This window comes from Hyla sarda, chromosome 6 (assembly GCF_029499605.1).
Source record: "Hyla sarda isolate aHylSar1 chromosome 6, aHylSar1.hap1, whole genome shotgun sequence".
Lineage (NCBI taxonomy): Eukaryota > Metazoa > Chordata > Amphibia > Anura > Hylidae > Hyla > Hyla sarda.
In genome coordinates this window covers 256103012-256117115 of record NC_079194.1, presented here as the reverse complement: position 1 = coordinate 256117115, position 14104 = coordinate 256103012, and the positions used below count along the sequence as shown (strand labels likewise).

General features: G+C 43.4%; 1 protein-coding gene across 1 annotated transcript in view; it reads right to left on the bottom strand.

The window, feature by feature from the left end:
• LOC130276956 (pre-mRNA-processing factor 39-like) overlaps positions 1–11095 on the bottom strand; it is a 90223-nt gene extending 79128 nt beyond the window's left edge. Inside the window, exon 1 of the mRNA XM_056527034.1 lies at positions 10659–11095. The gene's annotated coding sequence lies outside the window, so the exon portion shown is untranslated. The remainder of the gene's footprint in view (positions 1–10658) is intronic.
• Between the last annotated feature and the right edge of the window lie 3009 nt (positions 11096–14104).

The window sequence follows — 14104 nt, the reverse complement described above, 5'->3', positions numbered from 1 at the left end:
CCCAGTTTTCAGTACATTCCCCACATACCTCCCTTATACCTATCTCTCTCTTATATGAAGGATAGCCTTATACCTACCCATATCTCATATGAAGGACAGCCCTTTTTCACTTTAAGGACTGAGCCCTTTTTTTGCAATTCTGACCACTGTCACTTTATGCATTAATAACTCTGGGATGCTTTTACCAATTATTCTGATTCCGAGATTGTTTTTTCGTGACATATTCTACTTTAACACAGTGGTAAATTTTCGTCGTTATTTGCATCCTTTCTTGGTGAAAAATCCCCAAATTTCATGAAAATGTTGAAAATTTAGCATTTTTGTAACTTTGAAACTCTCTGCTTGTAAGGAAAATGGATATTCCAAATAAATTATATATTGATTCAGATATACAATGGGGGAGATTTATCAAAAGCTTTGCAGAGGAAAACTTGCCAAGTTGCCCATAGCAACCAATCAGCTTGCTACTTTCATTTTTAGGAAGGCCTTTGAAAAATGAAAGAAGCGATCTGATTGGTTGCTATGGGCAACTGGACAACTTCCCCTCTGCACAGGTTTTGATAAATCTCCCCCAATAGGTCTACTTTATATTTGCATCATAAAGTTGACATGTTTTTACTTTTGGAAGACATCAGAGGGTTTCAAAGTTCAACCATTTTTCACATTTTCAAAATCGGAATTTTTCAGGGACCAGTTCAGTTTTGAAGTGGATTTGAGGGGTCTTCATATTAGAAATACCCCTTAAACTACCCCATTATAAAAACTGCACCCCCAAGTATTCAAAGTGACATTCAGAAAGTGTGTTAACACTTTAGGTGTTTCACAGGAATAGCAGTAAGGTAAAGGAGAAAATTCAAAATCTTCATTTTTTTTACTAGCATGTTCTTGTAGACACAGTTTTTGAAATTTTACAAGGGGTAAATAGAGAAAAAGCCCCCCAAAATTTGTAACCCAATTTCTCTCGAGTAAGGAAATACCTCATGTGTATGTCAAGTGCTCTGTGGGTGCACTAGAGGCCTCAGAAGGGAAGGAGCGACAATGGGATTTTGGAGAGCAAATTTTGCTGAAATGGTTTTTGGGGGGCATGTCTCATTTAGGAAGCTCCCATGTTGCCAGAACAGCAAAAAAAAAAAAAAAAACATGGCATACCATTTTGGAAACTACACCCCTCAAGGAACGTAATAAGGGGTCCGCTGAACCTTAACACCCCACAGGTGTTTGACGACTTTTCGTTAAAGTTGGATGTGTAAATGAATTTTTTCACTAAAATGCTGGTTTTCCCCCAAATTTTAAATTTTTACAAGGGATTATAGGAGAAAATGCCCCCCAAAATTTGTAACCCCATCTCTTCTGTGTATGGAAATACCCTATGTGTGGACGTCAAATGCACTGCAGGCACACTACAATGCTCAGAAGAGAAGTCACATTTGGCTTTTGGAAAACAAATTTTGCTGAAATGGTTTTTGGGGGGCATGTCACATTTAGGAAGCCCCTATGGTGCCAGAACAGCAAAAAAAAAAAAAAAAAAAAAACACATGGCATACTATTTTGGAAACTACACCCCTCAAGGAACATAACAAGGGGTACAGTGAACCTTAACACCCCACAGGTTCTTGACAAATTTCCGCTAAATTTCGACGTGAAAATGAAAAATTTGATTTTTTTTTCACTAAAATGCTGGGTTTACCCCACATTTTTCATTTTCACAAGGGGTAATTGGAGAAAAAGCCTCCCAAAATTTGTAACCCCATTTCTTCTGAGTATGGAAATACCCCATATATGGATGTAAAGTGTTCTGCGGGCGAACTACAATGCTCAGAAGAGAAGGAGCGCCATTGAGCTTATGGCGAGAGAATTTATTTGGAATGGAAGTCAGGGGCCATGTGCGTTTACCAATCCCCCCGTGCCCCCCCCCCCCCCACATGTGACCCTATTTTGGAAACTACACCCCTCACAGAATTTAATAAGGGGTGCAGTGAACATTTACACCCCACTGGCGTTTGACAGATCTTTAGAACAGTGAGCTGTGCAAATGAAAAATTTTTTTCATTTTCACGGACCACTGTTCCAAAAATCTGTCAGACACCTGTGGAGTGTAAATGCGCACTGTACTCCTTATTACATTACGTGAGGGTTTTAGTTTCCAAAATGGGGTCATATGTGGGGGGGGTCCACTGTTCTGGCACTATGGGGGCTTTGTAAACACACATGGCCTTCAATTTCAGACACATTCTCTCTCCAGAAGACCAATTACATAGTTTCTGAGCATTGTAGTTCGCCCGCAGAGCACTTTACATCCACATATGGGGTATGTTCTTAGAGGAAATGGGGCTACACATTTTGGGGGGCTTATTTCCTATTCTCCCTTGTGAAAATGAAAAATGTAGGGTAACACCAGCATTTTAGTGAAAAATTTTTTTTCATTTTCACATCCAACTTTAACGGAAATTTGTCAAACACCTGTGGGGTGTTAAGGCTCACTTTACCCCTTGTTACATTCCGTGAGGGGTGTAGTTTCCAAAATGGGGTCACATCTGAGTATTTATTGTTTTGCGTTTGTCAGAACCGTTGTAAAATCAGCCACTCCTGTGCAAATCACCAATGTAGACCTCAAATGTACATGGCACGCTCTCACTTCTGAGCCATGTTGTGCGCCCGGAGAGCACTTTACGCCCACATATGGGGTATTTCTGCGTTACAAATTTTGGGGGTCTTTTTTTCCTTTTACCGCTTGTGAAAATTATAAGTATGGGGCAACACCAGCATGTTAGTGTAAAAATATATATTTTTTTATACTAACATGCTGATGCAGACCCCAACTTTACCTTTTCATAAGGGGTAAAAGGAGAAAAATACCCCCAAAATTTGTAACGCTATTTCTCCCGAGTACGAAGATACCCCATATGTGGCCTTAAACTGAAATATGACAGGGCTCCGAAGTGAGAGAGCACCATACGCATTTGAGGACTAATTTGGGGATTTGAATCCGCCACAAAAATACCCTACGGCAGTGTTTCCCAAACAGGGTGTCTCCAGCTGTTGCAAAACTCCCGGGATGCCTTGACAGACAGTGGCTGTCCGGCAATACTGTGAGTTGTTTGTTTTTCAACAGCTGGAGGCTCCGTTTTGGAAACACTGCCTTACAATGTTTTTTTTTGTTTTTTTATTGGAGGGGGGGACTGTGTATGGGTATGTGTATATGTAGTGTTTTAGCCTTTATTATGTGTTAGTGTGCTGTAGTGTTTTTAGGGTACATTCACACGGGCGGAGGTTTACAAAGAGTTTCTCGCTGGGAGTTGGAGCTGCTGCGGAAAATGTGCCGCATCTCAAACTTGCAGCAGAACTCGCTGTAAACCCGCCCGTGTGAATGTACCCTGTATATTCACATGGGGGGGAGGGAAAACCTTCAGCTGTTGCAAAACAACTCCCAGCATGCACTGACAGACCATACATGCTGGGAGTTGTAGTTTTGCAACAGCTGGAAGCATACTGCTACAACTCCCAGCATGCCCTTTGGTAGTCTTTGCATGCTGGGAGTTGTAGTTATGCAACAGCTGGCTGAACACTTTTTCCAGCTGTTGCATAACTACAACCCCCAGCATGCACAGACTACCTTTGGCTGTGCATGCTGCAAGATGCTGCTAAGCAACAGCAGGAGGTGAACAGGCCTCACCTCCTGCTGTATCCTGCCGCTGGGTCCGCCGCTGCTGCTGCCGCCGATCCTGCTGTTCATGTCGCCGCCACCTTTCCCAAGGGGACCCCCTCCGGACCAGGGCAAGGTAGGAAGCCGGCGCCGATGTCCGCCATCTTCGCCGTCCCGATCGCCGCCCAGCAGGGTCGTGATTGGTCGGTCGTTCCAACCGATCAATCACGTGATCGTGAGGCGGCACCCGTGCCACCTCACTCCTGCTGGGTAAGGGTGAATGGGGCTGTCTCGGACAGCCCCGTTCACCCTTTTTTCCGGGTCACCAGAGACCCGATTGACCCGGAAAAACCGCAAATCATTGGTCTGAATTGACAACATGGGGGGTCTCAGCAGTCACCCCGATCCCCGCCCGGTGACCGGCGGGGACCGGAATTCTCACGGGCGTATCTGTCACGATGCCGGCTGGCAGGTAGTGGATCCTCTGTGCCAGAGAGGGATTGGCGTGGACCGTGCTAGTGGATCGGTTCTAAGTCACTACTGGTTTTCACCAGAGCCCGCCGCAAAGCGGGATGGTCTTGCTGCGGCGGTAGTGACCAGGTCGTATCCACTAGCAACGGCTCAACCTCTCTGACTGCTGAAGATAGGCGCGGTACAAGGGAGTAGACAGAAGCAAGGTCGGACGTAGCAGAAGGTCGGGGCAGGCAGCAAAGATCGTAGTCGGGGGCAACGGCAGGAGGTCTGGAACACAGGCTAGGAACACACAAGGAAACGCTTTCACTGGCACAATGGCAACAAGATCCGGCGAGGGAGTGAAGGGGAAGTGAGGTATAAATAGGGAGTGCACAGGTGAACACACTAATTGGAACCACTGCGCCAATCAGCGGCGCAGTGGCCCTTTAAATCGCAGAGACCCGGCGCGCGCTTGCCCTAGGGAGCGGGGCCGCGCGCGCCGGGACAGGACAGACGGAGAGCGAGTCAGGTACGGGAGCCGGGATGCGCATCGCGAGCGGGCGCTACCCGCATCGCGAATCGCATCCCGGCTGGAGACGGTATCGCAGCGCACCGGGTCAGTGGAGCTGCCCGGAGCGCTGCGGTAGCGAGAGAGAAGCGAGCGCTCCGGGGAGGAGCGGGGACCCGGAGCGCTCGGCGTAACAGTATCCATACGCCCTCAGTCCTTAAGGAATTTAAAACCCTATAGCTCTGCAATCTGCACATACCACCCCCCATGTGTATAGCAGTGTGTATATGTACATTTCTATACAGGTGGGGGTATGTGCAGAGCATTGCCCCCCTTGTCAGACTAGGGTGGACTGCTCTGCACATACCCCACCTGTATAGGAATGTACATACACACACTGCTATACACATGGAGGGGTATGTGCATTCTGCAGAGCATTGCACCCTAGGGTATTCTACAGACGATGGTGCAATGTTCTGCAGTCTGCACATACCCTATGGGAGCTACAGTAAAAAGTGTATAAAATAAATAATTAACCCCTTCCCATTAACACCTTCCCTAAATAAATAATTGAACCCCCTCCGCATTTCCCAAAAAAATGTATGCACAAATGCACTACAGACAAGGGTGCAATGCTCTGCACATACCCCCACCTGTGTAGTAGTGTACATACGCACACTGCTATACACATGGGGGGGGGGGTATGTGCTGACTACAGAGCATTGCACCCTAGGGTCTTCTACAGACACTGTGGTGCAATGCTCTGCAGTATGCACATACCCCTCCATGTGTATAGCAGTGTGTGTATGAACATTCCTATACAGGTGGGGGTATGCGCAGAGCATTCCACCCTTGTCTGTAGTACAGACTAGTGTGCAATGCTCTGCACATACCACCCCATGTGTATAGCAGTGTGTGTATGAACATTCCTATACAGGTGGGGGGGGGGTATGTGCAGAACATTGCATCCTAGGGCCTTCTACAGACACTGGGGTGCAATGCTCTGCACATACCCTCACCTGTATCGGAATGTTCATATACACACACTGCTATACACATGGAGGGGTATTTGCATACTGCAGAGCATTGCACCCCAGTGTCTGTAGAAGACCCTAGGGTACAATGGTCTGTAGTCAGCACATATCCCTCCCATGTGTATAGCAGTGTGTGTATGTACACTCCTATACAGGTGGGGGGTATGTGCAGAGCATTGCAACCTAGTCTGTACTACATGTACAAACAAGAAAGTTGCAACAGCACTCTAGGTCAAAAAATGGAGGCTCTCTGCTCCCACGCAAATGGAAGTCAGTCCTGCCCCCGACCATAGCTGACTGGATAGGTGAGGTGCAATTTATCTACGGGATGGAGGAGTGCATGGCGGACATGGCGTCCAAACCTGAGTGTTTTCTGCAGCGCTGGACTCTGTGGACCGACTTCCTGTCATCCCCTGAGTATCGAGCCATGTCTCTGTCGTCCCCCCATTTAGTTTCGCTGCCATCCACCACTGATACGGCCCTTCCTCTTCTGTGAGGGTCTCCCCCCCCCCCCTTTTTTTTTTTTTTTTTTTTTTTTTTTCTCTAGTCTCCCCTCCTCTGCTTTGGGCTCCTTCCTTCCCTCTCCTCTCTTCCCCCCCCCCCGGACTATTCTCTTTGGGTCTTTGTGGCAACCTTTACCCCCACTCCCCCTCTCCCTCTCAACTCTATTCCGACTGCTTCTGCTCGGTTCCTTCCCCCTCCATTCTCCCCTTTTGTGTCTTGTCTATGTGTGGTTCTTTTCCTTTTCTTTTTTCTTTTTTGGTTTACATTGGTAGTGTATTAGGCCTCCCAACCAGCCTGACCCATTTAGACTTAGGCTGTAATATGCTAGTTTGAGTGGCTGGGGCCTGGTTTGGATGGCATTGGTTCCAGCGATTGCCTACTCTAGACCCTTAAATGGACACTCGAACGAGACATCGCTCCCCACTACGTTGGCTAGATGTCCTTGATTGTTTGTTTATTTCTTTCACATTGTCAAAGGTTCCCCCGACCTTGCTAGTTATACGTTATCCCCGCTGTCTCTCTCTGTCTGGCCTTCACCTATGGCATCATGGCCTACGTCAGTGTACTGCATTGACTGGGTCTCACTAGCCTGCCTATTTAGTACTATCCAGCACATGATGTTGTTTGTTTATACTTCAGTACTGATTGCATGGACTCCTGATACCAGCTATCTGTATTCGATTGCCCGCTTCTACCGCCCTGGGGCGGATGTTGTATATGTTATCAATGTTTAATAAATTTTTTGAACCGTAAAAAAAAAAAAAAAAAAAAAAAAAAAAAAAAATGGAGGCTCTCAGCGCACTTTTTGATCAAAATGTGTCCGTACTGTACTACATATATACCCTATGGGAGCTATAACAAAAAGTAAAAAGTGTAACAAAAAAAATGAACCCCTTCCGGAAATAAAAAAAAATGCGACCCTCCCCCATCCGACATTCCCATTTTTTAAATAAAATAATGTAAAAAATAAAGCGGGAGCCAGGGCCAGATTAAGGCTGCCTGGAAGACGGAGCACTTCATTATGATGCCCCCCCTCTGACAGTTCCCCCCACATTAGGTTGGCAGTACAGTTCCCGCACATTAGGTTGGCAGTACAGTTCCCGCACATTAGGTTGGCAGTACAGTTCCCCCACATTAGGTTGGCAGTACAGTTCCCCCACATTAGGTGCACTATAGTTCCCCCCCATTAGGTGCACTATAGTTCTCCACATTATGTGCAGTAAAGTTCCCCCCACATTAGGAGCAGTATAGTTCCCCCACATTAGGTGCAGTATAGTTCTCCACATTATGTGCAATATAGTTCCCCCCCACATTAGGTGCAGTATAGTTCCCCCCCACATTAGGTGCAGTATAGTTCCCCCCACATTAGGTGCAGTATAAGTCCCCGCACATTAGGTTGGCAGTATGCTGGGAGTTATAGTTTTTCAACAGCTGGGGATAAGTTTGTAAAACTCTGTTTTAGAGCTGTGTATTCTCCAGCTATGTGCCTCCCAGCTCTTGAAAACTACAGATAAAGGATGTGTGGGCATGCTGGGAGTTGTAGTTTTACAACAGCTGGAGGCTACACTACTCTAACACAATTATTTACAAACACTGCAGCTTCAGTTGTTACTAAACTACAACTCCCAGCATGCTGAAATAGTCCAAGCTTTCTCGGACTCCTGAATGACAAAGAAGTTGATCAGACATTCAGGAGTCTGTGAAAGATGAATGACACACATAGTGACAGCTATGCTGATTACCATACAGCTTTACTAGGAGAAGATAAAACCGATAGAAAATGTATTCATAAAAATACTGTACTTTTATCTATAAAATCCTTGCACTAATTTTATAAAGATCTATTCTTATATTTATACATTTATCCTGTTATGAACTCGCCATAATGTTTTAGGAATAGTGCAGGCAAGCTCCAAGCATCTTCCTCTGTGTAACATGTACAGCATGAAACCAGAGAGGAAAGGGTTACAGAGTAGAGTTGGCTGACTGCTCCTCTGGAGAATCAGAGCAGATGAGTCATCTCTGTGAGGGAGACAGAAAGACACGCCCCCTCCAGCCTGCACAATGGAAAAGTTACTCGCCGGCATATAAATGCTTATATCTCTGGATATATAGGTCCGAGACACATAGTTACATAGTTATATGCACATGATCAGGATTGGGTCCTGAGTAACATATCACTTTTTTTTTCTTATTTTGCACTATGACAGGTAGTCGTTTTTTTGCAAATCTGACCACTGTCACTTTAAGCATTAACCCCTTAAGGACCCAGCCAATTTTCACTGTAGGACCCGGCCATTTTTTGAACATCTGACCACTTTCACTTTAAGCATTAATAACTCTGGGATGCTTTTACCTTTCATTCTGATTCCGAGATTGTTTTTTCGTGACATATTCTACTGTGTGGGGTTTTTTTTTGTGAAAAAGTGAGTTTATTCCTTCAAAAAAGTGTAACAAAAGAGCAGCGACGTTTCGATCCTTTTCAGGATCTTTCTCAAGCAACAAATGACTAGACTAAGGTGCTTTTTTTTACATACCAGCAAAAATAGTGATAAAGCAATCAATAATAAAGTGCAAACAGTGCAATTAAGGTACAGTATAATATTGTACAACAAGGTGCATGATCCAAAATCACATTCATATTCCTTCGGTCTCAAATACAATGTGCATACATAGTGCCATATATAATATATGTAATATAAAAACACTGTGGAATTTAAAAACAATAATAACCAGAGGAATAGATTAAAAAACAATCATTATTACATTACTTGTAAACATTAGATATGTTTCATCCATGCGGTCCGGCGTCCCGGAAGCCAAGTCCGTGGAGGCCACACCCTCAATATTAGTAATGCACCTATCGGAGCAACCAGAGAGACCAGTCACATGGTGTAAGGAGCTTCTTGGATTTTCGCGCATGCGCTAACAGGTGGGGAGCGCTAACTCTGACATGATTCCGAAGGGCAGTAGGCTCAAAGCGCTATCCCCACATGTGCGCATGCGTCATACACAGCTTTATTCACACAGACATGCACAAAGCAAGTGCATGTTAACAGGTGAAAACTCAAAAGATGTCACTAGATGGCGCTATCATACCATACTCAACCCATAAGTATGGGTATCTCTGGCATCAGATATTGGAGTCAATGCATACTAGGCCACACTTAAATCATAAATTAATATAAAAATGTGAAAAAAATATTAATGAAAAAATATGTGAAAAATAATAAAATAAAAAGAATAAAAATAAAGTAAATAAAAAAAAATACAAAATAAATGAATAATACAAAATAATAATAAATGAAATAAGCAAAATACTGAAAAATTATAAACTAATCATAAGATGAGGGAATATTTAGGTCCGTCACATACAGACATTGCTCATATGCATGGCTAGAACGTGTCACTTGACCAGAGGTGGGGTTTAATCGGACACTGTCAAGGTTGCCTAAGCAATACCTTGTCGTGTACCTACCGTATGCCTATCCTATCCCAAGCACTTGAGGTAGTTGATAATATATATTATGTACCATATATAGCCATGTTAATGATATGTCCCACTGAGCGCTGCCTATCTTATACTGTTTTAATACTTTTAATTCACTGTATGTGAAACGGGAGTCCATACTTTCAGGTATAGCAGCACATTGGGCACTAGTATACAGCCCTTTATCCATTTCTCTAGCGCTATTGGTAAATTTATAGATTATACATCATTAGTCATCCCCAACCAGTCACCATTAGTCATCCCCCACCAGTCACCATTAGTCATCCCCCACCAGTCACCATTAGTCATCCCCCACCAGTCACCATTAGACATCCCCCACCAGTCATCATTAGACATCCCCCACCAGTCAGCATTAGTCAACCACCTACAACCATCACCAGTCACCATTAGTCAACAACCTACAACCATCACCAGTAAGCACCAGCCTAGGACCTGTCAGCAGCAGTCAACCACCTACAACTATCACCAGTAACCATTAGTCAACCACCTAAATCCATCACCAGTAAGCACCAAACTAGGACCTGTCAACAGCAGTCAATCAGCCGAGAACCTTTTCACTGTCCCAGTACACTAATCACTTAGGTTGCCCAGTGTCAAAATACTCATGTATATCACTGGACTGGTGAGCGTGTCCTCAGTCAGCACTAGTCACCAGAGAATTGTCAGCTGTCACCTTGTCTAGTAACTGCATGAGATAATAAAGAAATCCAGATAAGGAGAATGGCGCTGTTTACATGGATCAGTGCCAGGATTCTACGAGGAGGTAAATCTACTGAAATACTAAACAATAAGAATCAGCAATAAATGTTCAACAATCAGACAGTAAAATGGCGGCATCTGTACAACAGTCAGACGGGTGGATGATTCTGCTACTACGACCTTACAATAAAGCCGCCATGTAGTGAGGTGAACATGTCTGATCTTATTCCTCCTGTGTGTGCGGTATCTATGGGGTGTGAATGTGTAAAGGCCGTGAGGGGTAGGTGGTGTTCAGCCATTCGTCACCTGCACAGCCTCAGTCTCCATTGTCTTCTTTAGGATCTGAATATCCTCAGCGGTCGGGGTGTCTGTCTCCATGGAGCAGATCAGGCTGAGAGCAGGAGAATTATACATAGTGTACTGTGGGTTCAACCGTGCCATTTCCTCAATGCGATTCCACATCTCTGCTCGCTCTCTGCCTCTGATCTTCCCCCTCTGCTTCTCAGCCTTGTACTGTTGGATGCAGTCATCAAAGAGCTTCCGATTCATCTCCAAGAAGAGCTTCAGGGCATTGTATATGAGTCCATGTATAGTCTTATTCCAATGGTTCTTGGAATTTCTGAACAGAGATGGGAACATAATTGGGAGAATCTGCACAGCGTTATCACTCATCAGGCTCAGGATATACTCATTATTCCAGTAGTAAAGTGCTCGCTCCGCCACCTGGAAGTGGGGGCTGGACACACACTTTATGTTAGTGGTAAAATGTTGTCAATACTTGCATCGTTTCTTGGTGAAAAATTCCTAAATTTGATGAAAAAATTGAAATTTAGCATTTTTTTTTACTTTGAAGCTCTCTGCTTATAAGGAAAATTAATATTCCAAATAAATTATATATTGATTCACACATACAACATGTCTACTTTGTGATTGCATCATAAAGTTGACATTTTTTTACTTTTGGAAGACATCAGAGGGCTTCAAAGTTCAGCAGCAATTTTCCAATTTTTCACAAAATGTTCAAAATCAAAATTTTTTAGGGACCAGTTGTTTTGAAGTGGATTTGAAGGGCCTTCTTATTAGAAATACCCCACAAACGACCCCATTATAAAAACTGCACCCCTCAAAGTATTCAAAATGACATTCAAAAGGTTTGTTAACCCTTTAGGTGTTTCACAGGAATAGCAGCAAATTGATGGAGAAAATTCAAAATCATTTTTTTCACTGGCATGTTCTTGCAGACCCAGTTTTTGAATTTTTACAAGGGGTAAAAGGAGGGAAATCTTCATAAAATGTGTAAACCAATTTCTCTCGAGTAAGGAAATACCTCATATGTGTATGTCAAGTGTTCGGCGGGTGCACTAGGGGGCTCAGAAGGGAAGGAGCGACAGTGGGATTTTGGAGAGTGAGTTTTTCTGAAATGGTTTTTGTGGGGCATGTCGCATTTAGGAAGCCCCTATGGTGCCAGAACAGCAAAAAAACAAAAACACATGGCATACTATTTTGGAAACTGCACCCCTCAAGGCACGTAACAAGGGGTCCAGTGAGCCTTAACACCCCACAGGTGTTTCATGACTTTTTGTTAAAATTGGATGTGTAAATGATTTAAATTTTTTCACCTAAAATGCTAGTTTTCCCCCAAATTGCAAGGGATAATAGGACAAAATGCCCCACAAAATTTGTAACACCATCTCTTCGGAGTATGGAAATACCCCATGTGTGGACGTCAAGTGCTCTGCTGGTGCACTACAATGCTCAGAAGAGGAGTCACATTTGGCTTTTGAAAAGCAAATTTTGCTGAAATGGTTTTTGGAGGGCATGTCCCATTTAGGAAGCCCCTATGCTGCCAGAACAGCAAAAAAAAAAAAAAACACCACATGGCATACTATTTTGGAAACTACACCCCTCAAGGAATGCAACAAGGGATACAGTGAGCCTTAACACCTCACAGGTGTTTGACGACTTTTTGTTAACCCCTTAAGGACTGAGCCCTTTTTCACCTTAAGGACCCATTTTTTGCAATTCTGACCACTGTCACTTTAAACATTAATAACTCTGGAATGCTTTTACTTATAAATTTGATTCCGAGATTGTTTTTTCGTGACATATTCTACTTTAACATAGTGGTAAAATTTTGTAGTAACTTGCATCCTTTCTTGGTGAAAAATCCCAAAATTTGATGAAAAATTTGAAAATTTAGCATTTTTCAAATTTTGAAGCTCTCTGCTTGTAAGGAAAATGGATATTCCAAAAAAAAAAAAATTTATTCACATATACAATATGTATACTTTATGTTTGCATCATAAAATTGACATGTTTTTACTTTTGGAAGACACCAGAGGGCTTCAAAGTTCAGCAGCAATTTTCCAATTTTTCACAAAATTTTGAAACTCTCTTTTTTTCAGGGACCAGTTCAGGTTTGAAGTGGATTTGAAGGGTCTTCATATTAGAAATACCCCATAAATTACCCCATTATAAAAACTGCACCCCCCCCCCCCAAAGTATTCAAAATGACATACAGTCAGCGTTTTTACCCTTTAGGTGTTTCACAGGAATAGCAGCAAAGTGAAGGAGAAAATTCACAATCTTCATTTTTTACACTCGCATGTTCTTGTAGACCCAATTTTTGAATTTTTGCAAGTGGTAAAAAGGAGAAAATTTTTACTTGTATTTGAAACCCAATTTTTCATACCTCATATGTCTATGTTAATTGTTCGGCGGGCGCAGTAGAGGGCTCAGAAGGGAAGGAGCGACAAATGGTTTTTGGGGGGCATGTCACTTTTAGGAAGACCCTATGGTGCCAAAACAGCAAAAAAAAAAACACATGGTATACCGTTTTGGAAACTAGACCCCTCGGGGAACATAACAAGGGGTAAAGTAAACCTTAATGCCCCACAGGTGATTCACGACTTTTGCATATGTAAAAAAAAAAAAAATGTTCCCTAAAATGCTTGGTTTCCCAAAAATTTTACATTTTTACGAAGGGTTAAAGCAGAAAATACCCCACAAAATTTGAAGCCCAATTTCTCCCGATTCAGAATACACCCCATATGGGGGTGAAAAGTACTCTGCTGGCGCACTACAGGTCTCAGAAGAGAAGGAGTCACATTTGGCTTTTTGAAAGCAAATTTTGCTCTGGGGGCATGCCGCATTTAGGAAGCCCCTATGGTGCCAGAACAGCAAAAAAAAAAAAAAACACACATGGCATACTATTTTGGAAACTAGACCCCTCGAGGAACGTAACAAGGGGTTAAGTGAACCTTAATACCCACAGGTGTTTCACGACTTTTGCATATGTAAAAAAAAAAAAAAATTTACCTAAAATGCTTCTTTTCCCAAAAAATTTACATTTTTAAAAAGGGTAAAAGCAGAAAATACCCCCCAAAATTTGTAACACAATTTCTCCCGAGTACGGCGATACCCCATATGTGACCCTAAACTGTTGCCTTGAAATACGACAGGGCTCCAAAGTGAGAGCGCCATGCGCATTTGAGGCCTAAATTAGGGATTGCATTGGGGTGGACATAGGGGTATTCTACGCCAGTGATTCCGAAACAGGAGGCCTCCAGCTGTTGTAAAACTCCCAGCATGCCTGGACAGTCAGTGGCTGTCTGGTAATACTGGGAGTAGTTGTTTTGCAACAGCTGGAGGCTCCGTTTTGGAAACCGTGGTGTACCAGACGTTTTTCATTTTTATTGGGGAGGGGGGCTGTGTATGTGTATATTAGGGATCGACCGATATCGTTTTTTTAG